Source organism: Rattus norvegicus, chromosome 6 (assembly GCF_036323735.1).
Source record: "Rattus norvegicus strain BN/NHsdMcwi chromosome 6, GRCr8, whole genome shotgun sequence".
In the NCBI taxonomy this organism is placed as follows: domain Eukaryota; kingdom Metazoa; phylum Chordata; class Mammalia; order Rodentia; family Muridae; genus Rattus; species Rattus norvegicus.
Window position 1 is genome coordinate 129,725,208 of NC_086024.1, and position 27,688 is coordinate 129,752,895.

The 27,688-nt window shown below is 49.0% G+C and overlaps 1 protein-coding gene, 2 long non-coding RNA genes, 1 other non-coding gene and 1 pseudogene across 8 annotated transcripts in view; 1 reads left to right on the top strand and 4 right to left on the bottom strand.

Moving 5' to 3' along the window:
• The window catches only part of Syne3 (spectrin repeat containing, nuclear envelope family member 3), a 91,899-nt gene extending 87,564 nt beyond the window's left edge, over positions 1–4,335 (bottom strand). For 3 of the 5 annotated variants that reach the window (XM_039112110.2, XM_039112108.2, XM_063261793.1), the window contains exon 1: positions 4,198–4,334. The gene's annotated coding sequence lies outside the window, so the exon portion shown is untranslated. Of the gene's footprint in view, positions 1–4,197 lie in introns of all 5 variants that reach the window. The other 2 variants (NM_001106762.2, XM_063261794.1) reach the window with 2 other exon arrangements.
• A 5,916-nt stretch (positions 4,336–10,251) lies between these two features.
• LOC120103610 (uncharacterized) lies at positions 10,252–18,472 on the bottom strand. The gene is made up of 2 exons (XR_005506233.2): positions 17,768–18,472; positions 10,252–10,457 (listed from the first exon to the last, which is right to left on the bottom strand). It is a non-coding gene; the product is annotated as an uncharacterized LOC120103610 (long non-coding RNA).
• On the top strand, positions 15,548–16,530 carry Rpl6-ps1 (ribosomal protein L6, pseudogene 1; annotated as a pseudogene).
• Positions 18,473–25,926: 7,454 nt separating the features above from the next.
• On the bottom strand, positions 25,927–27,623 carry LOC134479255 (uncharacterized). The gene is made up of 2 exons (XR_010052351.1): positions 27,248–27,623; positions 25,927–26,108 (listed from the first exon to the last, which is right to left on the bottom strand). It is a non-coding gene; the product is annotated as an uncharacterized LOC134479255 (long non-coding RNA).
• Positions 26,348–26,622, bottom strand: Scarna13 (small Cajal body-specific RNA 13). Its single transcript, XR_005486475.1, has one exon. It is a non-coding gene; the product is annotated as a small Cajal body-specific RNA 13 (non-coding RNA).
• Positions 27,624–27,688: the final 65 nt, after the last annotated feature.

Below are 27,688 nucleotides of genomic sequence, written 5' to 3' on the forward strand. Positions count from 1 at the left end.
CTGTGACTTCTTAAAAATGAAAACCATAAAATCAGAAAGAGTCGTCTCAGGCATGACACCTGTGCCTCCTTCACCTGTCCTCAGGAGCAGGCTGAGATCCAAGGGCGTCAGGCTAGTGTGACAGGTGGTGTCCTTATGAGAGTCATGCACAGGTGTGGCTAGCCATTGTGGACCGTGTCCTCCTTGTGGACATGCGTCCTATGTTGACCTTGGCCGGGGCATTTCTCTGGGTTGTCAAACCAGCCAGCTGGACCAGGTGACCTGAGGTTCCCTCCCAGCTCAAAAATGTCAGCATTTTATGACTTGGAAGTGTAAATCATTAGGTCAGAACTTTAAGACATTCTGTTTTTAACTTGAGATTCCCAGCTTTGCCATTGTCAGGTCGCGTAGGACAAATGAAGGAAGAGGTTGTGCCTCTGTGATAAAAGGAACTAGTGTGTCACACAGCAGGCTTTTATAAGCCCAGCCAGACGACCATTCAAGTCCGGTGAATAATTCTCTAAAAGATTCTGAGCATGCTCACTACTATCTTTCTACTTATTTATTCTATGCAGGACATGACATTAAGGCAAATGTATCTCCTATTTACAATGATAGAATATAAACATATTTAAAAATACGTGGATCAAAGCATTTGCAGGCAAGTTGGATAATGTGAGTTCCAACCCCCAACCCCATGGTGGAAGGAAAAACCAGAGTCCTGAAAGCTGTCCTCTGGCCTCCACACGCATGTTATGGCAAGCATAGGCATTTACATACAATAAGTAAATGTGACAAACATTTTATATACTTTTGAATCTCTCACACCACACACACACACACACACACACACACACACACACACACACACACACACACAAGCCTTGTACTAAGCTGAGGAACAGAACAGAATGGGCCCTCCTGAGAAGGGAACAGGCTCACCCCTCAACAGTTATCCCCCCAACAGCCACACTGGCTCCTTAGCATCCCCTTGCTACCCACTTAAACCCAACATGGCAGCGAGGCACGTCTACAACCCCAGTAGTCTTGAGCTGAAGCAGGAGATCGTGAGTTCAAGGCCTGCTTGGTTCACCTGTGGAGACCCTGTCTCAAAAGAACAAACTCGGCCTAAGACTGTAGCTGAATTGGTGGAGTGCTTGCATGGCATGGCCCGCTCTTTGGTTCCCCAGCACCACATAAACCAGGCGTGGTAACACATGCCTCTACCTACCGCAGGGGAGGTAGAGACAGGAGGATTAGGAGTTCAAGGTCATCTTCAGCTACCTATTTATTCAAGGGCACCCTCATCTGCAAGAAACTCTCCTCACCTTTCTCTTAAAAAGAGCAAAACAATGTGTGGGTTAGAAGCTCTGCAAATGCTCTACAAGTTAGAATACAGACAAATGCTTAGCAAATCTGAGGTCTCTACCCTCACTGCCAATATGCTGCTAGTCCTGCCCCTTGCCACGGTGGCATGCAATTTCCAGTTAAGGTAGTCTATCCCCACACCTCTTTTGTGCATGGCTTCTATTCAGATCACCATCAGCCTAGTGTTTGATCTTTGGACTCTCCTCTGCTGCTCCCCGATGGACTTAGGAGATACTAGGCTTCCGAAGTTCTGGTGCCACGCAGAGTGGGCTCCAGGAGACTCGATGTTGGAAAGGCAGTAAAAAACAAAAACCAAGAACAAGACAGCAAGTGCTGCCTTTGGTCTGCCCTGCCCCTCTAGGCTCTGGGGAACCCTGATGTATTTCCTCAGACAATCTGGAAGGGAGTGGCATCACATCAGAGAAGAGCAACCAGGGCTCCAGGTTTGGAGGCCTGTCCCCATCTGCTTCCTAGCCACACAGTCTCAGGCATGGTCACTAAGTCCAAAGCTAAGAATCCTGAGGTTGAGAGGTACCATGTCCCTTACTTCTGTCTGCGCCTCCTGGGTCTTGGCTTGGTGCCCAAAATGTATGGATGTTATACGTGGGGTGGGAAAGGGTCACAGTCCATGTTTCCGTTTCTGTTCATCGGTGATTTGATGATGACTGGGACCTGCCTGATCTGCAGTTTTCCCAGTGACTAACACACAATATTGTCCTCGGATTGTCCAGGACAGGGTGTGTGGGGTAATGAACAGCACTGAGTCAAAGGTATGAAGTTCAAATCCTGAACCAGCCACCCAGCCAGTGGACAGTAATATAAGTCTCCTCCTGTAGGATGTTAGTGCCGGCATCCTTACATCCTGCCAGGGGACACAGGAAGTGTGCAAGAGGACACACTAATTCTGAGACTCCAGAGTCATACCTGAATGCCTCTACAGGCTTTTTGTGATCTCCCTTCTTCCCAGAGTCAAGGACAAGCTTTCAATATTGAGAGGACCTCAGGGAAGTAACCCAGAGCGTTCACTGTTTAGCAGATTTGAGGAAATCAAGGCAGAGAGGAAAAAGGGCAGAACAGAGAAGATCCCAGGTCTCCTGATCAAGCACACACCCCCATTCACACCCCAAAACACAAAATCACGCGTCTCTGCTAGATCTACGCCACACAAAACACTGTCTGTGAATCTCTCTCATCTACTGCTCATCTACTGTCTCATGACACAGGGGTGTAGGGAGCTGGGTTGCCCCTTTTCTGAAGCCACATACTCAGGTGAGGACAAAGTGGCCACCTGATTTGGCCACCCTATTCTTACAGCAAGATAGCAGAGGGGGCCAGAGGCTTCTGGGCTTATAGACTCCACAGTCCTTTGGAGACAGTGTTTCCCTGCCCAGTCACGCCTTCCAGTGTGGTGACACGAGGAGTCCAGAGCAACCACAGGTCTCTGTATCACTGGGCAGAGGGGGCTACCCAGGCAGGGCTGAGTCCATAGTCACTCCAAATCATGCGAAGTTCCCCTGGAGACAGAACAGCTCTGCCACACCCTGAGGTCCTTTTGCAGGACTGAGGGGACAAATGATCCTGGGTTCTCATCCCTCCCTCAGTGACTCCAGAAATAAGGCCTCCTGGTACATTCCTACACAGCCACCCCCAGAGCGGCCTCTCTGGCTCCCGGGGAGCAGCTTGGCTCAGTCGTAACTGTCAGCAGGCCTGGGGAATGTGCGAGCCCACGTGTGCTCCACTGCCCCTCTGGGGCACAGTTCACAGGAAACCCAGCAAAACAGCCCGGCTGGCACAGATCACCTTCCTACTTCCCAGCTCCTGCCCGCTATGAGCTGTTAGCTCCTCCCCACTCCCCCATCAAGAGGCAAGGCTAAGAAGCCCTTCAAGAGAGCCAAGTTCCTGCGCAACAAGGATCTTGACTGCGCCGCCTTGAGCAAGTCACGCCCCCTTTCTTTGCTTGTATCTTCTCTGGGTAGATGAAAGGGGGCTGTCCAGTGGGGCTTCAGGACCAGTGAGACACACTGGTCTCGAAGATGAGTCGCTTTTTCCCACCCATGAAGGATGGGGTGTGGCACTCCTCTTTGGTACTAAAGTCACTCCCACAAGCATAGCCTGGCTATCCATTATAGAAAGTAGCCATCCCTACAGAGATGAAGCAGGGCTCCAAGACACAGGGAAAACGTCCCAGAGCCAAAGAGATTAAATGTTACCAACCCTGGGCTGAATTCACCACTTCTCAGTTTTGAAGCCAGGCTGGGTGGGTGAGACACCCACCCAGGGAGTGGACTCTAGATCTGATTTCAGGTGAAACCAACATCTGAATTCCCCTTTTAGAGTGGTTACATGGGGATCAGCGAGGATCTGCCGCTAGCTAGCCCAAGACTACACAGCGAGGTAGGTGACTGAAGGAAACGGAGCGCACCGGGTAAGGCTTTCCTTCCTCACTGCGCGCTCTCAGGCTCTCCCTGGCGAGCTCGTAATCCCCAGAATGGGACATTCCGGGCCCTGGGGACCTGTGAGTTGGCAAGTCTGCCAGCCTCTAGAGGTGAAGAGGGGAAACCGAAGAAGCCACCTGGTCCCAGGGATGTGCAGCCCTAGGCACTGCGGCGTCCTGGGGCCGAGACTCTAGGGTGCCCAGGATTTCGCAGCGGGAGGAGCGGTTGCTTTTGAAACGAAGCTCCGCCCGCCGGCAGCTGTCACGCTGGCCGCCGCCCCCGCGCGCCTCCTCTGGTCCCCCAGACTTCCCGCGGCGCCGATCCTCGGGGACGCGTCAAGACAGGGGTACGCTAGGGATCCGGGCGCGACCCCCTCCGTCCCCGCGCTGCCTCCCACAGCCCTGACCTTACTCACCCTGCCCGGAGCAGACGGAGCGCGGCGCCTCGGGCGGCTGGGCCGAGTCCCTTCTGCACCCAGCGTCCCGGGCGGCTCCGGGGCGGGGCGGGGCCGGGTCAGGGCGGGGCGGGGGACACCACGACTGTCCCGCCCCTTTAGGGACCCGCCCGGAGCCCCGCCACACTGCAGATGAGGAACCAGGGCGGAGGACGAACCGCGTAGCTACAATTCTCAAACCCAAAGTTCAGGAGGGCGGGAATACTGTGTTCATGCCAATCTAGACAGTCTCTGGATCCGATCCGAGGTCTTCACCTGCCTCCCCAGTCATTCAGGAGTGTCGTGGGGACCACCCAGAAGAAGGAGGCCCTGGGGAGGATATTATTCCACCTGTCCAGATTTGAGGAGAGGGTCAGAGGATAACAGGTGTTGCCCTCACAGAGATACCGAGGGACACAGGCAACAGTACCAAAAACAAGAATGAAATGACACCCATCAGTCAACCTGACAGAGGCATTCTACCCATCCCTGCCCACTCTCCAGTCCACTAGCCACCCATACCGGGTGGGAACTTCCCAATAAGCCCAAGACCAAGAATGCCCATCTCCTCTCTGCTGTCCTAGCCTCGCTCACCCACCTGCCTCAGCACCCTCCCATACCATTGGCCAGTCCCTGCTTCAGGCTCCACCCACTTAACCTTGCTTTGGAACAGAATGTGTAAGTCTTCTCTGCCTCTGGGCCTTTGCACTTGTAACTGCCTAGGGCTAACCTAACTCCACCTGCCAGGTCCGGAGGACTTTCACGTAGCCTCCCCGCATCTACCTTCCTCTCAGACCTTGTTCAACCTCACTAAAACAAAACGGAACAAAACACCCTAGGGCTCCAGAGTTATCTCTTCCAGGCGGTAACAGATCCTCGTGATTGAGTCTCCGTCTTCTGAATGAAGAGCCTGCTTCTAAAGAGAACACGACTTGGAAAACCTAGTACCATGTGAGAGTCTGTCTTCGTGACCCAGGCGTGGCCGGTCCACTTAACAGATAATAACAGTCTTCGACACAGGCCCAAGGTCAGTCAGAATGTCCCCCTCCGTGGTTTCTTAGCAGAGCTGGCAGAATAAATAAGCCACTGTCCAAAGGAGATTAAATTGTCAAACAGAACCAGAGAGAAATAGTTCTGGAGTGTGTGTGTGTGTGTGTGTGTGTGTGTGTGTCTGTATGTGTGTGTCTGTATGTGTGTGTGTGTCTGTATGTGTGTCTATGTGTCTGTATGTGTGTCTGTGTGTCTGTGTGTCTGTGTGTATATGTGTTTGTGTGTGAGTGTGTGTATCTGTGTGTCTGTGTACATGTGTATGTGTGTGTGTGTGTGTGTGTGCGCGCGCGCGCGCGCGCGTGTGTTTTCTGGGTTGAGGAAGAAGCAGAGTTAGGTAAAGCTCAAGCTTAATACTGGAGGCAGACAGAGCCAGTTTGAAGCAGAAAGCCAGAGGTTCAACCACGCCTTAGTTGGAGCCCATTCATTAAGTCATAATTACTCTGAGAAGATCCACACAAAGGGCCTCCCCTGGTCTAGCACCTCTGGTCCAGAGTCTGTCAAGGAGCTGCTGCATTCCCCAGGGGGTTACAGCAGCCAAGCAAGCAGTGACTAACAGTCACCATAATTCTCACCTTTGGAGAAGGCTTTTGCTTTCAACCTGCATCCCTTTGTTCGATCCTTACTACCACCCTCCAAGCAGTTACGAGAGTGTAATTAGCTTCGTCTTAAAGGGAAAGCCAGGCACTGAGGGCCCAGGCACTTTGTTCTGGGCCATCCTCGTGAATGCTAGAGCAAGCAACTGGCCCTCTGAAGTCCCATACCTGCAGTGAACGCTGCCCTGGTGTGGCTAGAAGTTAAGAGCTGCAAGCATTTTAATCCCAGCACTCAGGAGGCAGAGGCTGGCAGATCTCTGAGTTCAAGGCCAGTCTGGTTTACAGAGGGATTTCCAGGACAGCCAAGGCTACACAGAGAACCTCACCTTGAAAAACCAAAACCAAACCAATCCACAAGCAGCAGACAGCAGTTGGTTACTCAACCCTGGTTCCCTCTTCTGTTAAAAGGGTCTAATCTAATAACAGACACTTGTAAGGTTATATGCCTGGTGCCCTGAGGACTGCTTGGCATTACGGTTCTGAGTCTGATATGATGGCTAGGGTTTCTGGCATACGGCTGTGCGAGTCTTTCATCAAGCATTTCCAGAGCTAGCCATATGCTAGTCTCTGGGAATGTGGGGAGGGATTTACAGAGATAAGCTGTCCTTTCCATGGCTAAGCCTTTCAGAGCACTAGGAACCCAAACTCCAAGCCTTGCCTTTCTATTGTGAAGTAACTGTGTGAGGCAGGTAACCTCTTAGAATAGTAGAGGGGGACAGCAATGGTGTTGCACAGGTAGAAGCATATAAAATGGTAAACTATGAACCACAGGATATCATTAGGTATTAAAGTGCTGGGGAGACTTCTCAGTGGGTGACTACTAGCTGGGCAAGCATGAAGACCTGAGTACGTATCACCAATGGTGCCATAAAAGCCCAACACCTCCGCACATACATCTGTAAGGCAGTGGAGGCAGGGGATTGGACTGCAGGGTCTCTCCATCCAGCCAGACCAGCTGAAACAAGCTCCAAGTTTCAGTGAGAGATCTTGCCTCAAACAAACAAGGTGGGATAGAGTGGTGAACTTAAAAGATGGTGACCTCTCACCTCTACATGGAAACATGCATGGACACACCACCAACACACACCTGCGCACACACACACACACATACACAATGTTGATAGATTGACTGTTATTATCTTTGACTTGATGCCTTTTTTTTTTCTTTTTTCAGAGCTGGGGACCGAACCCAGGGCCTTGCGCTTGCTAGGCAAGCGCTCTACCACTGAGCTAAATCCCCAACCCCGACTTGATGCTTTTTTAAAAAAATTATTTATTTGCTATTTATATGAGTACACTGTCACTGTCTTCAGACACACCAGAAGAGAGCATCAAATCCCATTACAGATGGTTGTGAGCCACCATGTAATTGCTGGGAATTGAACTCAGGACCTCTAGGAAGAGCAGTCAGTGCTCTTAACTGCTGAGCGGTCTCTGCAGCCCGACTTGATGCTTGTCACAACACTGTCTTTGCTTTTTCTAAGGCTGATAGGTACATCCATCAAAACCAGGACTTAACTATGTCTAAGTACGCATTGGTATCACGGTTCTGGGTGGAACACACTGGGCTGGCCACTCCCACACCACAGCTTGCTTATTTATTTACTTTTTAAAAATAGTTTCAGTCTTGGGACCTCAGCTCAGTGGTAGAGCATTGCCAAGCATGCACAAGGTCCTGGTTTCTAGCCTCAGCTCCAGTAAAAGTAAAATAAAATAAAATAAATATTTTTTTAAATTACATTTTTTTATTTAACCGAAGGAGTTGTCCAGTGCCGCAGTGATCAGAGGACAACTTAGAGAAGTCGGTATGTTTCTTTTGCCATGTGGATCCTGGGGAATCGAACTCCGGTCATAAGGCTTGGCGGCAAACGCCATTAACACTTAGCCAGTCTAGAGCCTTGATTTTCTTCAATGATCCTTTTTTAATTGGAAGCAGCCCACGTATTTGGAAGAAGCCCTGAGGAAGCCCTGCAAGCGTGTGGGGGTAGGGGAGGGGGGATTTGCAGCTTGGAGGGCATTAACTGCTGCTACAAAGTTAAAAACGTATCTGGAAAGAAAGTTCTGGCAAAAGGTTTGGGGAGAGCCCCGTTGTCATCTCTGGAATTGAGCACAGGAAACCCCGCCCGAGGAGGCCTCCGTTTCAGAGGCAGCCTGGAGAGGCAACCGCAAGAAGGGGCACTAAAATTATGCCTTTCGGAAATTCTGACTCACTCACTGTGGGGCTGTTTGTGCAAGGCAAAAAATGTCTCCGAAAAAGTGAAGTTCCCACTGCTCCCACCCCTTCCTCTGGGCGTGCATGTGTCTCTACCAGCACTCACAGGGAAGCGGGATCCCGCTCATTGAGCACTGGGAGTTCTTGGTCTACTACACACTGGCAGCTGCTTAGCCAGCCTCCGGGGCAGCTCCTAGGTTCTGTAGGTGTGTGATTTCCTGTTTGTTTATGTGTTCGGCCTCCACGGGAGATTAAGGGGGAAAGTAGGGAGGGCCTGGCGTTGCTCGCTTATACTGCCTTTTGTATGAATGGGTAAACCGAGGTAAGAGGGGAGGAAAGAAATCCAGAAATCCCAGGAGTGTCGGTGCTCTCCTGCAAACGCAGAGTCCCATCTCCTGTCTCTTGTCTGGCTTCTCTTTCAATGATGGGTTATACAATAGCTGTTGGCTGCAACACTTACATAAAGATCTCACTGGGGCATCTGTCCAGTTCTGGGGTATCCATTTCTGGGGTGCCCCGGAGAGCTGGTTCTCCATCCCTATTCTGCTTTCCGCGGGTTTTAAAAAATAGTTTTGTTTCTGTCTTTAGAGTTTTCCAACCGTTACTTTATAGATCCCCATTGGGATCCTGCGGGAACCCCACTGCCCTGGCAGGTTCAATTCTTTGGGTAAATCGCCTTCCCTGAGAGAAGCAGGCTCTCACAGCTACCTTTCCGTTCAGCATTCCATGGGATTAGAGTAACATTGATTTACCCTGCTTTCATTGTTCTCTCCCTCTCCCTCTCCCTCTCCCTCTCCCTCTCCCTCTCCCTCTCCCTCTCCCCCTCCCCTTCCCCCTCCCTCTCCCCCTCCCCCTCTCCCTCTGTCCCTCTTCCTCTCCCTCTCCCTCTCCCTCTCTCTCTCTGTGTGTTTGGTTTTGGTTTTGGTTTTGGTTTTGGTTGTTCTTTGTTTTTTACTTTATAGTCTTGTATTTATTCCGCATTGGTGGGGACCAAGCCTAGAACCTCCTGAATGCTAGGCGACCACTCCACCAACTGAACCATGTCCCTCCCCTTCACCTTGATTTTAGAACGTGAGAATACAGTATGAGGTTACACAGGGCTGGATTCTGGAGGGTCTGACTGGGTTCTAGGCTTGTTTCTGCCATGTTACTTCTGGATTTGGGCTTTTAAAAATGTTCATAGGTTTGCTTGCCTGGTTGGTCAGTTACATGGGTGGTTTTTCTGACAGAATCTTGCTACTCTGTTGCCTTAGCTATCCTTGTGCAACCCAACCTTGTTGGGAGTTTGTGGCGACCCATGTGTCTCAGTCTCCCAAGTGGTGGGGTCATCGCTTAAAAAAAATAGACTTTTCTTTTAGCATCAGCCATCACCTTGACACAATCCAGAAGAATGTAAGGGAATTTCGAAGGAGAGTCCCTCCATCGGATTGGTCTGGAGCATCTTCTTGATGACGGCACTTTGGGAGGTAACACTCTTGGGCAGGTGGTCCTCGGCCGTATTATGAAAGCTGGCTGAGCAGGAACCAGGGAACAGCATTCCTCAGAGGTTCCTGCCTCTGCTCCTCCTCGAGTTCCTGCCCCAACTTTTCTCAGTGATGGACCCTGACCTGGAAATACTAGCCAAGTAAACCCTTTCCTGTCCTAGGTGTTCTTGGTCCTAGTGTTTATCACAGTGTCTTAGTCCTGCACAAACATCATGACCACAAGGCAAGTTGGGGAGGAAAGGGTTTATTCAGCTCACACTTCCACATGGCTGTTCATCACCAAAGGGAGTCAGGACTGGAACTCAAGCAGGGCAGGAAGCAGGAGCTGATGCAGAGGCCATGGAGGGATGTTACTTACTGGCTTCCCCTGGCTTGCTCAGCCTGCTCTCTTATAGAACCCAAGACCACCAGCCCAGGGATGGCACCACCCACAGTGGGCTGGGTCCTCCCCCCTTGATACTAGTTGAGAAAATGCCTTACAGCTGGGTCTCATGGAGGAATTTCCTCAACTGAGGCTCCCTTCTCTGTGATAACTCCAGCTAGTGTCAAGTTGACACTCAAAACCAGCCAGTACGGGGTTGGGGATTTAGCTCAGTGGTAGAGCGCTTGCCTAGCAAGTGCAAGACCCTGGGTTCGGTCCCCAGCTCCAAAAAAAAGAAAAGAAAAGAAAAAAAAAAAAACAGCCAGTACACACAGCAACAGAAGCAAACTAGAACTTTTTAACATTAACGGTATAATATGCAGTTCAGTTAGCACATCTGCCAAGCATCCGTGATGCCCTGACTAGTGCCTAGTACTGCATAAAACAGGTACAGTGACACATGCCCGTGTCCTAGCATGTGGAAGTTGGGAGCTGGAGAATGAGAAGTTCAAGGTCATCCTTGGCTACACAGTGAGGTCTATCTGTATCAAAATAAAATAAAATAAGATGTTTCATTAGTATACAAAGAATGGGTCTCATTGTAACACTCCTTGCTCACTCTATTTATATATTATATAATTACATTCTATTATATATGTTTACACTTTGTTCTGCTCCACACACACACTCACCCCTACTCCAACTCCTGGCTCCACCCTCTTGTTGGTCCCTTGTGAGTTTTCCATTCTGTGACAAGAGGCAAGTGGAAAAGACCATCCCTTGCTTACCTCTCCAACTTAAGGAATTGTGGGAAATCTCAGGACTGGAGAGGTGGCAAAACACTGACTCTTTTTCCAAAGGGCCTGGGTCCTATTCCTAGCACCCACATGGTGGCTCATAACCACCTCTAACTCCAATTCCAGGGGCTCAGATGCTCTCTTTTGCCTTCCCTGGGCACCAAGAATACATATGGTGCACAGACACACATATGTGGGAACTCCTTTACACTTAAAATTAAAAAATTAAAAGTGAGTATCTTGATCTTGTTACACACACACACACACACACACACACACACACACACCACCATTCACTAGACATTGTTCCTGCTAAGTTCTGAGGAAATAAAACATGCTAATATATGGTTGATAAACTTTAATTCTGAACACTGAAAGCCTTCTGGAAGGAGCTTCCCGTGCATCTCCTAGTGAGCATCCGGTGGTACGCTCTCTGCTCCCACTGGCTTACTTCAAATGTGTTTAACCACGTGTTTTACTTTAAGATAATTGTAAACTTACGTGTAGCTACAAGACCTTGCACAGTATCTCTCCCTGCCCAGTTCCCTTGCTGCCAGCATCTTGCAGAACAAAATGATAGGGTATCACAGGGAGGACACTAACACAGCAACCATTAAGAAAAAACATTCTGTCACGGCAAGCTGCCAGCCTGTCCCATCTGCTCCTTTTAAAAAGCTGGAACCGTCAACCAAACCATTCTCTTTTCTCTACCTCAGATCTTTGGGTACAGAGGCTCAAGTCTGCAACTCTTGCACTCCAGAGGATGGGGTGGGAGGGTTTGGAGCTCAAGGCCAGCCTGGGCTACAAAATGAAACCATGTCTCAGACTCATACAGAATGGAACCTTTTAGGATTGGCTCTTCCCACTCTTTGGTGTGAGCAGGTAGTTAACATATCCTTCCTGTCGAGTCCAGGCCCAAGCTATGGATGAATGCTGGTTTAATCACCGTACGGAGGGACATTGGTTGCTTCGGGCTCAGTTCTTTCTTTCGAAGCTGTCCTAAGCACTCTGCGCATGCGCCTTCCCATCTTCGGTTGTTTGGTATAGTCCCCATAGGCAGCCCCACCCAACTCTGTTCTTCCTAATTGTTTATCCCTCCAGTGCACTAACTAGGGGATGTTTGCGTGCCAGTAACTGCTCTGGGCTGAGCTCTGAGTTGTGGAAATCCAATAAAAATAAATGACATGTTCCTGCAGAGCGTGTGGGGGTAGCAACACAGGGGCACGTGGGATACTGAATTAACAACAAATGCCAGGCTGGGCTGCGGCATGGACTTCCTGGAGGAACCTAGAGACAGAAGAAGCAGAAGGCCTGGGTGTGTGAGGGAAGGCCCTCTGGAGATTGTGGGTTGTGGATTCATCCTGGATGATGGAGAATGCTAAAGATACCTTGCATTTCCTAAGGGCTTACCACGAGGCAAGCAGTACTCTGATCCTTTGCCTGTACCACCGCTCTTCTGGAAGCCTTGACTGTCATCTCAATTTTCAAATAAGGGAAAAGAGAATGTAACCCCTTGTCCACTGTCCCCCAGCTATCACGTGCCCGACCAGACAGACAATGGCAATTCTACCCTGGGGCCCTTCCCCTCATTCTCTCACCTTACTGTGTGTGTGTGTGTGTGTGTGTGTATGTGTGTGTGTGTGTGTATGTATGCATGTGTATATGTATGTATATGTATGTGTGTATATGTGTGTATGTGTGTGTATGTATGCATGTGTATATGTATGTATATGTATGTGTGTATATGTGTGTGCATGTGTGTGTATATGTGTGTATATATATGTGTGTAGTGTGTCTGTATGTACACATGTGTACATGTATGTGTGTATGTATGTGTGCATGTATGTGTGCATGTGTGTATGTGTGTATGTGTATATGTGTGTATGTGTGTATATGTGTGTGTCTCTGTGTATATGTGTGTGTATATGTGTCTATGTATGTATGTATGTATGTATGTGTGTATGTGTGTGTGTATGTGCATGTGTGAGCCAAAGGTCAATGTAAGGATGCCTTCCTCAATCTTTTCTTCACCTTATTTTATTTACTGCAACAGGGAAGGAAGATTTCTCTACCCTAAATCTCTTTCTGCGGGAATAACTGGCTAGCCAGCCCTGAGATCTGGCTTCCTGGCATTGGGTTTTAAGTGCACAGGGTGACTGGCATTTTTTACACAGTTGCTGAGGGTCTGAATTCACATTCTCACACCTGTGCAGCAAGCACTTTGCCTACTGAGCTGTCTCCTCAGTCCATACTCTTGTTTGCTTGCTGTTCTGTCAGGTTTTGTTTTTCCAGACAGGGTTTCTCTGTGTAGTCCTGGAACTCAATCTCTGGACCAGGCAGGCCTCGAACTCAGAGATCTGCCTGCCTCTGCCTCCCACGTGATTAAGCACTCTAACTTTTTAAAGAAAAATAATTTCTTTTATGTGTATTGGTGTTTCGTTTGCATTTATGTCTGGACCACTTGTGAGCCTGGTACCCACAGAGGTCGGAAGAGGGTGTTGGATCCTTTGAAACTGTAACAGGGAGTTATAGGAGGCTATGTGGATATTAGGGTCCAAACCTGGGTCTTCTGCAAGAGCAACAAGTGTTTTTAAGTGCTGAGGCATCTCTCCAGCTCTAATTTTTTTTTTCTTTTTTCTTTTTTTTCGGAGCTGGGGACCGAACCCAGGGCCTTGCGCTTCCTAGGCAAGCGCTCTACCACTGAGCTAAATCCCCAACCCCGCTAATTTTTTTTTTTTTTTTTTTTATTGTCTTCACGGTGTGTGTATAGGGTAGGAGTTGAGCAAGAGTGATCAGAGGAACTTTTTGGAGTCAGCTCAGCTGGAACCCCCTTCCACTTTTATGTGGGTTTTGAACTCCGGTCACTAGGCTTTGTGTAGCAGGCGTCTTTACCAACCTTAGTCACTCTAATTCTGTGTGGTTGCCATAGCAAAGGACCATTTTCTGGGTCCTGAGTAAATTCCAATCTGTTTCTTAGGAGGTATTTCCACACGGTGCTCTTTTTTGCCCAAAATGTTAAAGTTTGTTCTGGGTCACGCTTATTGATAAGATAGAATAAGCTGCGGAGAAACAGGACTCTCTTTCTGGTTACACAGAGAAATTGCTTGACCGCTCTGGGGCGGAGAGCTCGCGCTAGGCTTGCTACCTCAACTGCGCATGCGCACACCGAAGTCCTCTGGTCCTGTTTTATTATCTGCCTGTGCAACAAGAAAACAGAGCTTCGGGCTGATAGCACGGAGCATGCAGGGCCTCTGAGCCCGCTGCGCATAATGAATGTGGTTTTGTTTTCTCGGAACTGCTACGTACCAGGAAAGTCTCGTCCCTGATCAGCTTTGTCCTTGGTGACTAAACATGAAATGTGTGTTCACCGCGCTGAAGGTCGCCCACCCGCCCTGTCTCATCATTCATATTTAAACAGCCGCATATTGCAGACCTGACCTGTCTGCTTGTTTCTTTTTCTTTTGAAATCAACATGCAGACTTCATAATATCAATGTTTCCAGCCCTGGGGTGATTGGCAGAGCAAAAAAGCTTCCAGGATCAAAGCCTCCTGACTGGGATCTCCTCTGGGCCTCACACACCTCTAGTGGGCTGGGCAGGGCCAGATATCTTATCTCCCAAGGCTCCCACACCCAGGAAAGGGACCACCAGCTCTTTGTGTCTTCCGAGCGACAGCTCTCTGGAGGATCTTGCAGACCGTGTACCATGAATTTGAAGTTCTGCCCAAATGTTCCTTCCTGCTATAAGCTGAATCCTGACTCAGAACCTTGAAACAGAAACCAATCCGGGAAGGATGCCAGCGAGGAAGGGTCTCTACTAGGTGGGGAAAACAGAGTTTTGGTATTTGCTCCCTGGAGACAACTATTTTCAAAGTCACTAGAGTGTTTCTCTTTGTTTTCTGAACCTGTGATAATATTAGAAGCTGTGTGATAGGCAGGGTGCCCAGGACGCTGAGGGAGACCCTGGAGCCCAGCCCCTGCTCCCGGAGGCGTGGCCTTGGCATCCTAGTCAGACCAAAAGAGCCCAGGCAGGCTTTGTGGTACCCCGTGCATCCATGGACAAACAGGCAGGCGCTCTGGTGGCAGGGGTTACAAATGTAAGATAGATTCACGAGAGGTCTGAGAGTGACTTGTAGGGTGCTGTCCTCACAGCACAACAGCCTTTACTGCCTTCATTAAAGCAGCTGTGACCTGGGCTGGGGATTTAGCTCAGTGGTAGAGCGCTTACCTAGGAAGCCCAAGGCCCTGGGTTCGGTCCCCAGCTCCGAAAAAAAGAACCCAAAAAAAAAAAAAAAAAAAAAAAAAAAAAGCAGCTGTGACCGCCTGCAGCAGTCTTCAGGCAGGGAGGGTGATGTTTCCTTGTGGAAGGAGAGGGGCCGGGAAGAGTAATCAAAAAGACCCTCGCGTGCGATTCCAGCTGCTCCTTATTTTTTGTTTTGTTTTGTTTTGTTCTTTTTTTGGAGCTGGGGACCGAACCCAGGGCCTTGCGCTTGCTAGGCAAGCGCTCTTCCACTGAGCTAAATCCCCAACCCCCCCAGCTGCTCCTTCTTATACTTCCCTGCCAGGCACGTGTAACTCTTGGGAGACCAGAGTATATATACAGTGTGGGAGGGTAATTGAAGGGGGCGTGGCGTGGGGTGGGCATGACTCTACGTATTCAGAAATTGTCATCCGTGCTTGGGTGAGACTTTCCAGTTTGGGGTCGCTCACAGTCCTATAAATAACCCTTCATCCATGCTTGTTAGTGAAACCCCAAAAAAGTCATCAGTTCCCTACAGTATTCCTAAGTGGAATCGTGCTATGGCCCATCACTGGTGCCCTATGGGGTTCTCATCTCCTCAAGAAGTGTTCACTCCTCTTTCCCGTCTTGCAAGATGGCGGGTGAAAAGGCGGAGAAGCCTGATAAAAAGGAGCAGAAACCTGCAGCCAAGAAGGCTGGCGGTGATGCTACTGCCCCCCGGGCCCCGCCCGCTGGTGCGGTCAAAAAGAGTAGTTCTAAGGCTAAAAAGCTGAGGAAGAGTAAGCCCCATTGCAGCCGGAACCCTGTCCTGGTGAGAGGAATCGGCAGGTATTCCCGATCTGCTATGTATTCCAGAAAGGCCTTGTACAAAAGGAAATACTCTGCTGCCAAGACAAAGGTTGAGAAGAAGAAGAAGAAAGAAAAGGTCCTTGCTACCGTCACAAAAACAGTTGGTGGGGACAAGAACGGTGGCACCCGGGTGGTGAAGCTTCGAAAAATGCCTAGGTATTACCCTACTGAAGACGTACCTCGGAAGCTGCTGAGCCATGGCAAGAAGCCCTTCAGCCAGCACGTGAGGAGGCTGCGCTCCAGCATCACTCCCGGGACTGTCCTGATCATCCTCACTGGGCGCCACAGGGGCAAGAGAGTGGTTTTCCTCAAGCAGCTGGGCAGTGGCTTGCTACTTGTGACTGGACCTCTTGCCCTCAACAGAGTTCCTCTGCGTAGGACACACCAGAAGTTTGTCATCGCCACCTCTACAAAAGTTGATATCAGCAAGGTTAAAATTCCCAAACACCTGACTGATGCTTACTTCAAGAAGAAGCCACTTCGCAAGCCCAGGCATCAGGAGGGTGAGATCTTTGACACAGAGAAGGAGAAATACGAAATTACAGAGCAGCGAAAGGCTGATCAGAAAGCTGTGGACTCGCAGATTTTGCCAAAGATCAAAGCTGTCCCCCAGCTCCAGGGCTACCTGCGGTCTCAGTTCTCCCTGACGAACGGCATGTACCCTCACAAACTGGTGTTCTAATTGTTAACAACCTAATTAAACTGCTTCATAAGGTTAAAAAAAAAAAAAAGAAGTGTTCACTCAACATTGACCAAAGTGCATTATGTGTATAAACTTGTCGAAGAACTAAAACAGTTTAAAAAGGGAAACCTATTTTTATGACAGATTATCTCTGTGTGCACATGTAGTATATTCACATGTGTGCACCTGCACATGCGCGTGGAGGCCAAAGGTCAACATTTGAGTGTCTGCCTCAACCACCCTCCATTTTTTTTTTTTTTTTGGTTCTTTTTTTTTTCGGAGCTGGGGACCAAACCCAGGGCCTTGTGCTTCCTTGGTAAACGCTCTACCACTGAGCTAAATCCCCAGCCCCCTTATTTTTTTTTTTTTTGAGGCAGGGTCTCTCATTGAATGTGGAGCGCACTGATTGGCTAGTCTGCTGGCCAGCAAGCTCTGGTGAGCCTCTGTCCCTGACTCCCTGGCACACACGCTACTGTGCCAAATATTTATGTGCACGCTGAGGTGAGCTCAGGTCCTCATGTCTGTGTGGCTAGCAATTTATCCACTGAGCCCCCTCTCCAGCCTCCAGTTCTTGATTGGATGGGAGCCTTCCTGAATAGTGAAGCCCAAGTTCCACTGGAATAGCCTAGCTTCAGGAAACCTTAGAGTCTTGTTGCTGCTGACTGACACCTGTCCCAGACAGAAAGCTTCCCAAGTGGTTGCTCTAAGCAAAACTGTAACTGCCCAAGACATAAGTGCCACTCAGTATACACTTCCTGGTGAACAGTCATGGTCAGCAGGCAGAAAGCAAGTCAATGGAGAGGCGAACAGAAGGTATGCCCATCCCAGTGGCCTTTGGCACTGAAGGTCTTGCAAACACAGGGCAAAGGGGGCAGCTACCAGCCTCTGCAGGTAAGGCAGCTTCTTCAGTCCTGCAAACTCTTGCTTGCCATTGACACACGTGGGGAAAATGGCTGGGCCCTCTGCTTATTTTGCAGGCTCTTTAGATGCTCTAAAACACAGGCTCACACACAGGGGCCACTCACAAGCAGCAAATTCTCTCCAATTCTTTCCCGAGCTAAAAGGGCATGTGGTCACCTGTGGTCAGGAATCAGTTTCCAGCCACACTTCCCTCACAGCCCAAAGCAGGAAGCCCGGGCCCTCACCTGGCCTTGCAGTGGCTTGGACATTTTCCATCTCAGTCTTTCTCTCCTTCCCCCTTCCCAATCTTCATGGGTGTCCTTCCACAAGTACATAGACCCAGGGTCTTACTCTCATCTGGCTTTTCTCTGGAGGCCCGCGCCTACCTCTGTTATTGGTGAAAGTAATTTTACTGTAGAGGCGACCGTGGAAACACTCTCCTCTTTCAGATGTAGCCTGATGATTCAGATGTCCCTCAGGTAGCTTGAGAATCACAATGTCCAAAAGTAATCCAGGCTCTGTCTGTGACAGTCCATCCTCCTCCCATTTTCCCCAAGTTAGCAAGGAGCCAGCAGGGCTGACCAGAATCTCCAACCAATCACAAACGGTGCCCTTTCTTTCTTCAGGGCAGCTGCCCTCCTCCCAAGGCTCCACCCCCTACCCTCCCACCGCAGAATAGAATGGTTCTACCTCACTTACAGTCGCCTAGATGGCTGCTGTGGGCTCAGCTGCCTCCAGTCGGCGCTCAGAGTCCCAAACAAGGACTCTCCTGACTGAGCTGGAGGTTTTCTAGGATCTTCTCTCCCAAGGACTGCCTCCCTATCAGACTCTGGGCCCGTCCACGTGTTTGGCATCTCACAAAAAGTATCTGCTTTCCCCAGAGTATTCCAAGGCCTGTGTCCCTCCCCTGGTTGTTTCCTCTTTCTGGGATTTTCCTTCCCCTCCCTTTGATATTTTGAAAAAGTTTCTCTGTGTAGCCTTGGCTGTCCTGGAATTCACCCTGTAGACCAGTCTAGACTGGAACTCAAGGATCTGCCTGCCTCTGCCTCTCAAGTGCTGGGATTAAAGGTGTGTGTCACCATCTTGTGGCAGAATATTCCTCCCTGTTACCTGGAGACTCGCTGGAGTGGTAGCCTCAGTGCCACCCCTGAGCTTTCTCTGGCTCTGAAGTGCTTCTGTCAGGTGCCCCCAACCCAGCTCCTGCCAGTTCTTAGTGACATCCTCATATGTGTCATTGTACAACTGTGAGGTGTTCAGGACCATCTGGCATGGCAGCAGGAGCTGTAGATCTAGAAATTGAACTCAGGGCCTTGTGCATGCAAAGCAAGCGTCTCACCCCAGAGCCACAAGCACACGGGTGTTTTGTCTCTTTTTATGGCATCTGTGATCGATCAGCACCGGAACCTTTGCCGAGGAGTTTTGTTTGCCGCAGTTTCAGTTACCCATGAGCAACCAAGAGTTCAAGTTGAACTCCTCGGCAGCTTGCTGATGCTCGCCATCCCACCCTGTCGTGCTGGAAAAGTGAACCATGCTCTGCTCAGCGTGTCCATGCGGTATGCACTACCTGCCTGTGAGCCCTTTAGAGGCTGTGCTGGTCTTCAGGTCTCCCCCTGTGTATGGCAACCCTTGTGTTCATGACACCCTATTTTACTTGTGTCCATGGAGTAACACAAGGGGATGCTGGTAACTTGGATATGCCAAAGAGAAGCCGTAGAGTTCTTCCTTTGTGGGAGAAGGCAGAAGTGCATCCCAGGGACCACAGGTATAGAACTATTGCTACAGTGTTGCTATCAGAGTCCCGTTACTATTGTTTGATATTGTTCTTCCTTCAATTCTTTTATAAGTTGACTTTATCACAGGTAGCCCTTGGATGTAAAAATAAGAGTATATGCAGGATTCAAAGTTACTTGTGGTCTTAGACATCCTCTCCAGTCTTTTGAGCTTCTTATTTCAGGACGTGAAGAGGTACTATCCTGAATCGTTGGCTGTTTTTTGTGTCCTTTATTTTAGAATTATGTACTGAGCAGACCCTACAGGCCAGGGACAGTGTGAAGGCACCAGGTTACACAGTGAATCCTGCCTGGGAACCCACAGGGGAATGGGTGAGGCGTAGGAAATACATAGGAGTAGAAGCCACATTTCTGAGAAGTGGGGCCAAGCAACCATCAAGGGCTCTTCGGTGCCTGCCGCTGTGCGGGACTAGCATCGGACTGCACAGGCTGACAGAGCTCCTACCCCTCTTAGGGGGCAGGGTCTCCATCCAGCTTACTGTTGTCTCAAACCTGCTGTGGTTAGGAAAAGGACTCCATGTGGGTAGCACCCAGTCCCTCACACCTGACGACCAGTATCCCAAGGTTCTGACCGTAGACTGACAGGAGGGCCATCCACAAAACTGTTCCTCCAGCGTCGTGAGGGAAGACAGCATCCATCCCCTTGAAATTTGTTTGCTCATTCGTAATTTCTTTTCGAAACAGGATCTCCAGTCAGCTCAGGCAGAGCAGTACCCCAAGATCCTCCTCGTTTCACACCTAAGGCTTTGTTTTGGTTGAGGGGACTGAGGGTGAGGACGGTGGGGTCTCACCTACTTCAGACCGGCTGGAACTCTGTATATAATCAATAATGACCTTGCATTCTGATCTTTCGGCCTGCACCTCTTGAGTGCTGGAATTTCAAGCATTTGCCATCACACCATACTTCCTCCAGTGTTGGGAACTCAGAAATTCTTGCCGCTAAGCAAACATTCTACCGTCTGTAGCTGGGATCCTCTTAAAATCTCAGATTATCCGCCAACATTTAAATCTCCCAACGACCACGTTATATATGCCACTTTGTGACTCGAAAGCATGTGAGTTAACCACTCCATAGGATAGGCTCTGGCACTGGGGGACAGCACAAATTTGGGCCATTTTCCGATCCCCAGACTACATTATAAGCGCTGCTCCAGCTTCTGTAAGGGTGGCAGGCTAGCGCCCCCTGCTGGCCTTACGGCATAAGACAGGAGACTCACTAAAATGCTCCGCCCCCCCCCCCCCCCCCCGCTCCCCCAAAAGAAGACTCTTAATTTTCTCCCCACAACCAACAATTTCCTCAGGAGAATTTTTATTAAAGCTGGGAGTAGTACTGTACACCTTTAATGGTAGTACTCAGGAGGCTGAGGCAGGAGGATCACTATGAGTTAAGGGCCAGTTCCAAGGCTAGGGTGTGTTTGTGTGTATGGGGGTGGGGTCAGGGGATGCTGACAGGATCTTACCCGCTTCCCTAGGTGGTCTAGCACGTGTGTGAATTATCTCAGGGCTGCAGCTGTGGAATGGGAAGGCAGATGTGCGGATGGATGGGGGGCCAGGGGGAACTAACTCATACAACCAGGGCTTCACAAAAAAAGTCACAGGAAGGCTGGGCTCAGTCCACCTCGGGAAGAAGGCTCCCACAAATGCTAACTTGGCCCTAAGACAATAAAAGTGCCCAACTTGCCAGTGAGTCCTTAGCCAAAGGCCCTCTCTGCATTTTTGTTCTTTTTTTTTTTTTTTTTTGTTCTTTTTTTTTTTCAGAGCTGGGGACCGAACCCAGGGCCTTGCGCTTCCTAGGCAAGCGCTCTACCACTGAGCTAAATCTCCAACCCCCCTCTCTGCATTTTTGAAAAGCAGAATACTTCTTTCTTGTTGAGGGGAGTCCTGTGTGCAGCGGCCTCTCAGGATAGTGGCGTTGTTTTGCAAGTATGGAATCATCCGGCCTCAAAGGTTTGGGAAGTGCTCAGCAAACTTCTGACTCAGCAGGAGTAGGAGGCTGTCACTCTGCAGGAGTGTCCCTGTGGCTGACTATCTGAGGGACCTTTGGCCTCGTGACACTGACTGGCTCCTTGCTTTCTATGTTGGTCTAGACACCTCCTCACAAGTCTTTGGGAGGTAGTGAGTGGCAGAAACTCTCCGCTGTTACAAACCAAGCCCAACCCTGAACAGCAAATCAGCACTGCATACTAAACGGGTGGCAGGGGAGAAGAATTTGGGGGCTTTGGCTTACTCCCTTCCCCCCCTCCCCCCGTGTGGGACCTGGTGATGAACTCAAGTCACCACTCATGGTAGCAGGCCTTTTACCCACTGAGCCATCCTGCTCATAGAGTTCATGTGCCATTTAATTCTTTTTAAAATACAGTTTAATCCATTTTAGTAGCAAACTCACAGGAACAGCACGGAGGACAGACGACATTAAAATCATGTACCTGCACGCAGGACAACTCCGAAGGTACAGTGAGTGGATGGAATCTACTGGATGGTAAAATCTAACAGGTTTATTTCCAACTGTTATAAAGTTGGACTGTTGAAATGTGTTCACTGAAACATTTTGTTTGCATTAATGCTTTATTTTACATCTTGCATTTATATTAAAGGTCACACAAAGGAGCGTGGAGAAACTGCCAATACCTAATTCTGTCCCCCATGTTTACACTCGAAATCATAAACTTAGGTACCTTTGACCCCATGGGGGGGAAAATACGTAACATTCAGACCGACTGAGAACAGGAAGACGAAGAGAACATGTTTTTATTTTGAGAATGAAATGGTTCCTCTCACAGTGGGCTCTTAAGCACGTTCTCCGTTCTCCACGTATGCAGCGTACTAGCTGGGTATCTTTTGTTGTGATTGTTACACGTTTGGCATGGATAGCACACAGGTTGGTATCTTCCCAAAGGCCAACCAGACAGGCCTCACTTGCCTCCTGCAAAGCACCAATAGCTGCTCTCTGGAAGCGCAGGTCTGTTTTGAGGTCCTGAGCAATTTCTCTCACCAGATGTTGAAAGGGGAGCTTGGGAATCAGAAGTTCAGCGGACTTCTGATAGCGTCTGATTTCAGAGTGCCATAGTACCAGGCCGGTAACGATGAGGTTTCTTCACCCTCCAGTAGAGGGCGCACCCTTGCGAGCGGCTTTTGTACACAGTTGTTTCCTGGATGCGTTACCACGATGGATTAGCCTGCCCGAGCTATGGTATGGGCACCTCCTTCCTTTTTTTTTTTTTCCATCTTTATTAACTTGGGTATTTCTTATTTACATTTCAATTGTTATTCCCTTTCCCGGTTTCCGGGCCAACATCCCCCTAACCTCTTCCTTTTTTTTTTTTTTTTTTTTTTGGTTCTCTTTTTCGGAGCTGGGGACCGAACCCAGGGCCTTGCGCTTCCTAGGCAAGCGCTCTACCACTGAGCTAAATCCCCAAGCCCCCCTCTTCCTTAACCACTTCTCCTTCAGCTGGAGCTCTGAAAGCGCTGGTGTCAGAGAGCAGCAGTGGCTCAGCGACAGCTACAAACGCCCCATTTAGTTCTTCATTCGACTTTACAGGAGTCCTCTCTGTTTACACTCCGTGTACGGTAAGTGTCTCAATAAAACAAAGCCCGACAGTTGTCCAACTTTAAGACATATATAGGCTGGGTGTGATGCTTCACGCCTGTAACTCCAGCATTTTGGACGCTTGAACAGGAAGACAGTTAAGAGCTCAAGGTCAGCATGAAACCCAGTCTGGAAAAATAAATACATAAAATAGAGGCATCTGGTCAAAGGGCTCCATCTTTGGTATGAAAAAAAAAGGCACGAGGATGGAGGGAGCAGGCGCTGCTTCTAGAGGTGGGAAAGTCATGGTTTGGATTGTTTTGGATTAGAGGTAAGACGGTACACATCCTGGCACTTGGAGGCAGAAACAGCAAGGTCGCTGCAAATTCAAGGGGAGCCTGGCTGGGCTACAGATCCCTCTAAGAAACTAAAACCGAAGATTTCATCATATTAGCTCTGTTATAAATCAAATATCACTATCCTATGTAGATATGCACATGTCTATACTATACGATATGTGTACATAAATACAGTATGCATGTGTTTGCAAGCAGAGATCCCTGAGATGCTCTGGTATTGCTATGATTCAGCAGAAATATAAAAATGGAACGTGAAGAAACAAAGTCTGACTGTCTGCAGTTTCAACTTGAGATCCTCTGGCTGCGCTCCCTCCGGTGCTGCTGAGAGAACAGGTACACACTGCCACCTTGCACCCTGGTTTCCTGTAAGGTTCAGACCGATCTGTGTACACAAAGGCTGTTTGGAGAACAAAATTCACAATACGTACACGGGACAAAAAAAAAAAAAAAACACACTGGGGCTCAGGAGGGAAACACAGCAGAGCGATTTACCGCACCACTCGAACAAAGCTTGAAATACACACAGCCTACAGTAGCCATTCTCAAAAACACAAGGAGAGAAAATAGATGCGTGGGAAAACTCAAGGATGAAAACTCAATGCTCGGTATGCTTAGGACTAGAACCCAGGACCACACCCTCCCACTCCAGATCCCAGGATGACCCTCCAGCTCTTCACAATGTATATCTTCTCCATGGTCTAGCCTATGTATACCTTCTTCGTGGTCTATCCTCAGCTGACCTAATCCAGTTGTAGCATGCCATCTTTCTCCACATACACAGTCACTCCTGGTTCAGGCAAAGCAAGAACCTGTGCCAGCCAGAATCCTCTATGTAGGGAATAGGTTATCTAAGATCAGTTAGGTACTGACAGAAGCTCTGGGCACGGCAGTACATACCTGTAATTCCAGGGAAGCTGAGGCAGGAGGATCCAATTCTAGAGCCTGACTAGGCTCTAATGGCAAGGCTATCTCAAGAAACAAAAATTAAACCATAGCCAAGCTAAAAATAAAATATAAACTAGCTGTGTTGGAGGTAAAGGGAGTCAACACTCAAAAGGCATTGCTACCTCTTGGGAAGGCTGGCTCTGCCTGGGTTTCCACATTCCATTTAGCTGTTGTCTGGGCATCAGATTAATGTGTGGCTGAGTCGATGCTCTGTTAAGTGTCTCACAGGGGTGGGTCAGGTTTCAGCTCGGTTTGTAGGTTTCTGGGTCCCAAGAGCCATCTTCACTGTAGGAATGTTTGGTGGCTCCATCACTGTAACCCAGAGAGCCACTTTTCTCTTAGGGCAGCACCTTCAAAGCTCTGGACAGTAGGGCCAGACACACTCATGTCACCTGGTGTATAAGCACACCCGACCCCCTTTTGCTTATTGTGTACCAGTGTTTTGCCTGCATGCATGTCTGTGCACCAGAGGCTAGAAGAGGGTGTTGGATTCCCCGGAACCAGAGTTACAGAAAGTTGTGAGATACAAGGTGGGTACAAGGATTGGATCCAGGACCTCTACAAGAGCAGCCAGTGCTCTTAACCAATGAGCCTTCCCTCTAGCCCTGCCTCCCCTCTTCTTAAAGCTGGTTACTGTAAAGGACATATGGTGGTGGCACTGGGTGTCAGAGAAAGAAAGGGGGCAGGGGCTGGAGCCCACTCAGCTCCACAGTCCCCACTCTGGTAGGTCTGGGGCTGAGAAACAGAAGACGAAGATTCCATCGCCATTCTCACTGGCTTCATGGTGCTTTGGGAGGTGAACAGAAAAGAACACTTTTTACTAGATATAGAAAAGCCTCGTCTGAACGCAAGGGAAGGAGAGACACTGTGAGATGCCTGAGTCACATATTCCCAAGGTGAATTTTGGGGTCCAACTACGTTGTTTTGCCCAAATCCTAGGATCCTTGAAAGCAAACTCCCATCCCGCTTCCCCGCTGAGGATACACGTCACGGCGATACACAAGTTGTTCAGAGCACAGTTCTGACGACCGCTTTAGAAGTGTACTTTTTTCACATTCGTTTTAAGATTTCTAAAGCTTTCCAAAGCAGTGTTATACACCACACACATACTTTAAGATAGCTTTATTAAAATTGTGTATCCTTGGTTGGATTGGGACTCACTCTGTAGACTGAGCTGGCCTTGAACTCAGATCCACGTGCTTATACCTCCCAAGTATTGGGATCAAAGGCGTGTGTCACTATGCCCAGCAGTGCCAGAGCTGCATTTCTGAAACATGGGGCTCAGCGATCTTCCCACCTGCTCACTTTAATGTCACACGACAGCTGTATTAGATATCTGATGACTTAAAGAGAAAAATCTTTCCTAGGCCAACTAACTGTACATAAAGTCAGCTATTGACACCTCCACAGGATTTACAATCATGAGAACTCTTCAGGATGTGTCTATGAGGATGTTTCCAGAAGGGTTTAAGTAGGGAGAGGACCCGCTGACCTGTAGGGTGGGGACTTGGAATCAGCTGGACAGCAGCTTTCCTCTTCTGCATCAACTGTGGATGCTGTGGGACCAGCAGCAACAGGCACCAGCCGGCTTGTCTGTCCTGCCATGAAGTCTATACCCTCAAGCTGTGAGACAAAGTCTATATCCTCAAGCCGTGAGATTCTTACTCCCTTAAGCTGGTTTTTGTTTTTTTTTTTTTTTTGGCCAGGAATATTGTTACTACTAATAGTTAGCAGCATGCTGTTTATCACCACTGCTCTGCGTCCAGGTCACCAGAACAGTCTGCAAATTCTTCCCCTTCACCCAGGGAGCACCAAAGCCAACCAGACACACGGCTTCCCTTATTTATTTATTTATTTATTTATTTATTTATTTATTTATTTAAAACTACTTACAGCGATGTAAGAATGAAAACCAGACACACGGCTTCCTTTATTTATTTATTTATTTATTTATTTATTTATTTATTTAAAACTACTTACAGCAATGTAAGAATGAATAAAAGCTCCCGGATGCTGGGGTGACTTAACCCACACAGGTGTCTGACTTTTGGAGCAGCTATTTTTACCTCTGCTTTTCTTGCAAACATCTTTGTACGGTGTCTGGAATCTGTGAAAGAACAAGGTTTTAGTTTGGGGCTTGCCATCAGAAAAGGAACAGGACTCAACACAACGACAAGGAATCCGCTAGGCGGTTCCCATCTGTCTTCAGTTTCCCCGTGGCTCGGGTTTCCAGCGGAGCCTCGACCTAGCGGGCTCCACGGGTCATGTGTGTACACTCTCTGATTTTTACATTCACTCCCCAGGTGCAAACGGGCCACTTCCAGCAACACCGTTAGTAACTCGAGGTCTTGTAGCAGCACTTAGTGTCCAACAGAAACCGCTCCGTCTGCTAAACAATATCTTGACTGCAAAGCTTCTCTGACTGTTGGTGGATCGACAATGACACGGCACAGTCATTATCACCGTGGCAACAGTACCCAGGATTTATCAGAGGAAAATTGCACATGGAACCGCTGGCTCTCGAGCAGGCATGCCTCAGCTTCCTCTGGAGTATGCTTTTTCTGCAAGTCTGGTGTGCTCGAGGGTACCACCAACCCAGCGCAGGTCCAAGACTACAGATTAGATAGAGGGCCACTGAGTCCTGCTGGCCAGGATCTGGATCCCCGTGCTACCAGTGTGAGCACCGACCATGTCTGGGGCTCTGTTCTAAGGGGAAGTACATGCCAAGCAATATATAAAATGGAGAGGGCAAAGCAAACAACTAGCCTGCTTATTCTTCTGCACCGTCCCCAGATGTGCAAGCGCTCTACCCATGGGCGATCATCACTGACAGAACACTCTCTTTTATTACTGTCTGTATGCATGGGGGTGGAACTCAGACGTCGCTTACACTCGGAAAGCGACCTACTACTGACCTATATCCTCATACTTTCTGTTTCTCCTCTTTAAAAGATCTTGCTGTATGGCCCAGGTTTATTTAGAAATCTTGAGTTCAACAGATCCTCTTATCTCAGCCTCTTAGTAGGCAAGGAACTTTGCAGACAACGGTCACAGGGTTCAGCAACCTCCAATTTCTTAGTTCTTTCAATAAACGGTCCTGACCCCAGCAACAGGGGGTTATGTGGGCAGAAGGGTCACCGAGACCCCAAAGACAGCCGTCCCACAGCTAGAGTACTTTACACGTTTGTAGGATAAGAACATCATTCTAGAGGCCAGGGAGATGGCTCAGAGTGTCAAGGGACTTACCCTGCACCCCAGAGTTCCATCACTGGATCCTTTATAATAGGCGGAAGTAGGGATCTGACCACACAAAGTTGTCTTCTGACTTCTATTCACACGCTGTGGCAGGTGTATGCACATAGATCATACATACACAATAATGATATTTTTATGCTAAAAGATCATTCTAGAGGAAGACTCCACGTGAGGCAGCAGCACACGGCTTGGCTGTCCACGTGCATGGCGGGTTCGAGGCTGGTCAGTATACGCCAAGTTGGCGGCTCACCTCAGCTAGTGATGCGTGAAGGCCCACCACCTCTCTGGCGCACGCCTTCGCAGGACTATCGGACCGCATTACCTTAAAAATCAGTCGCCGCAAACGGAACCGGAAACTGCGTCTGACGTGATTCCTTCCCGGCGTGCCGCGGGCGGCAGAAGCCCCGCCTTGCGCCTGCCCTGTCATCCTGG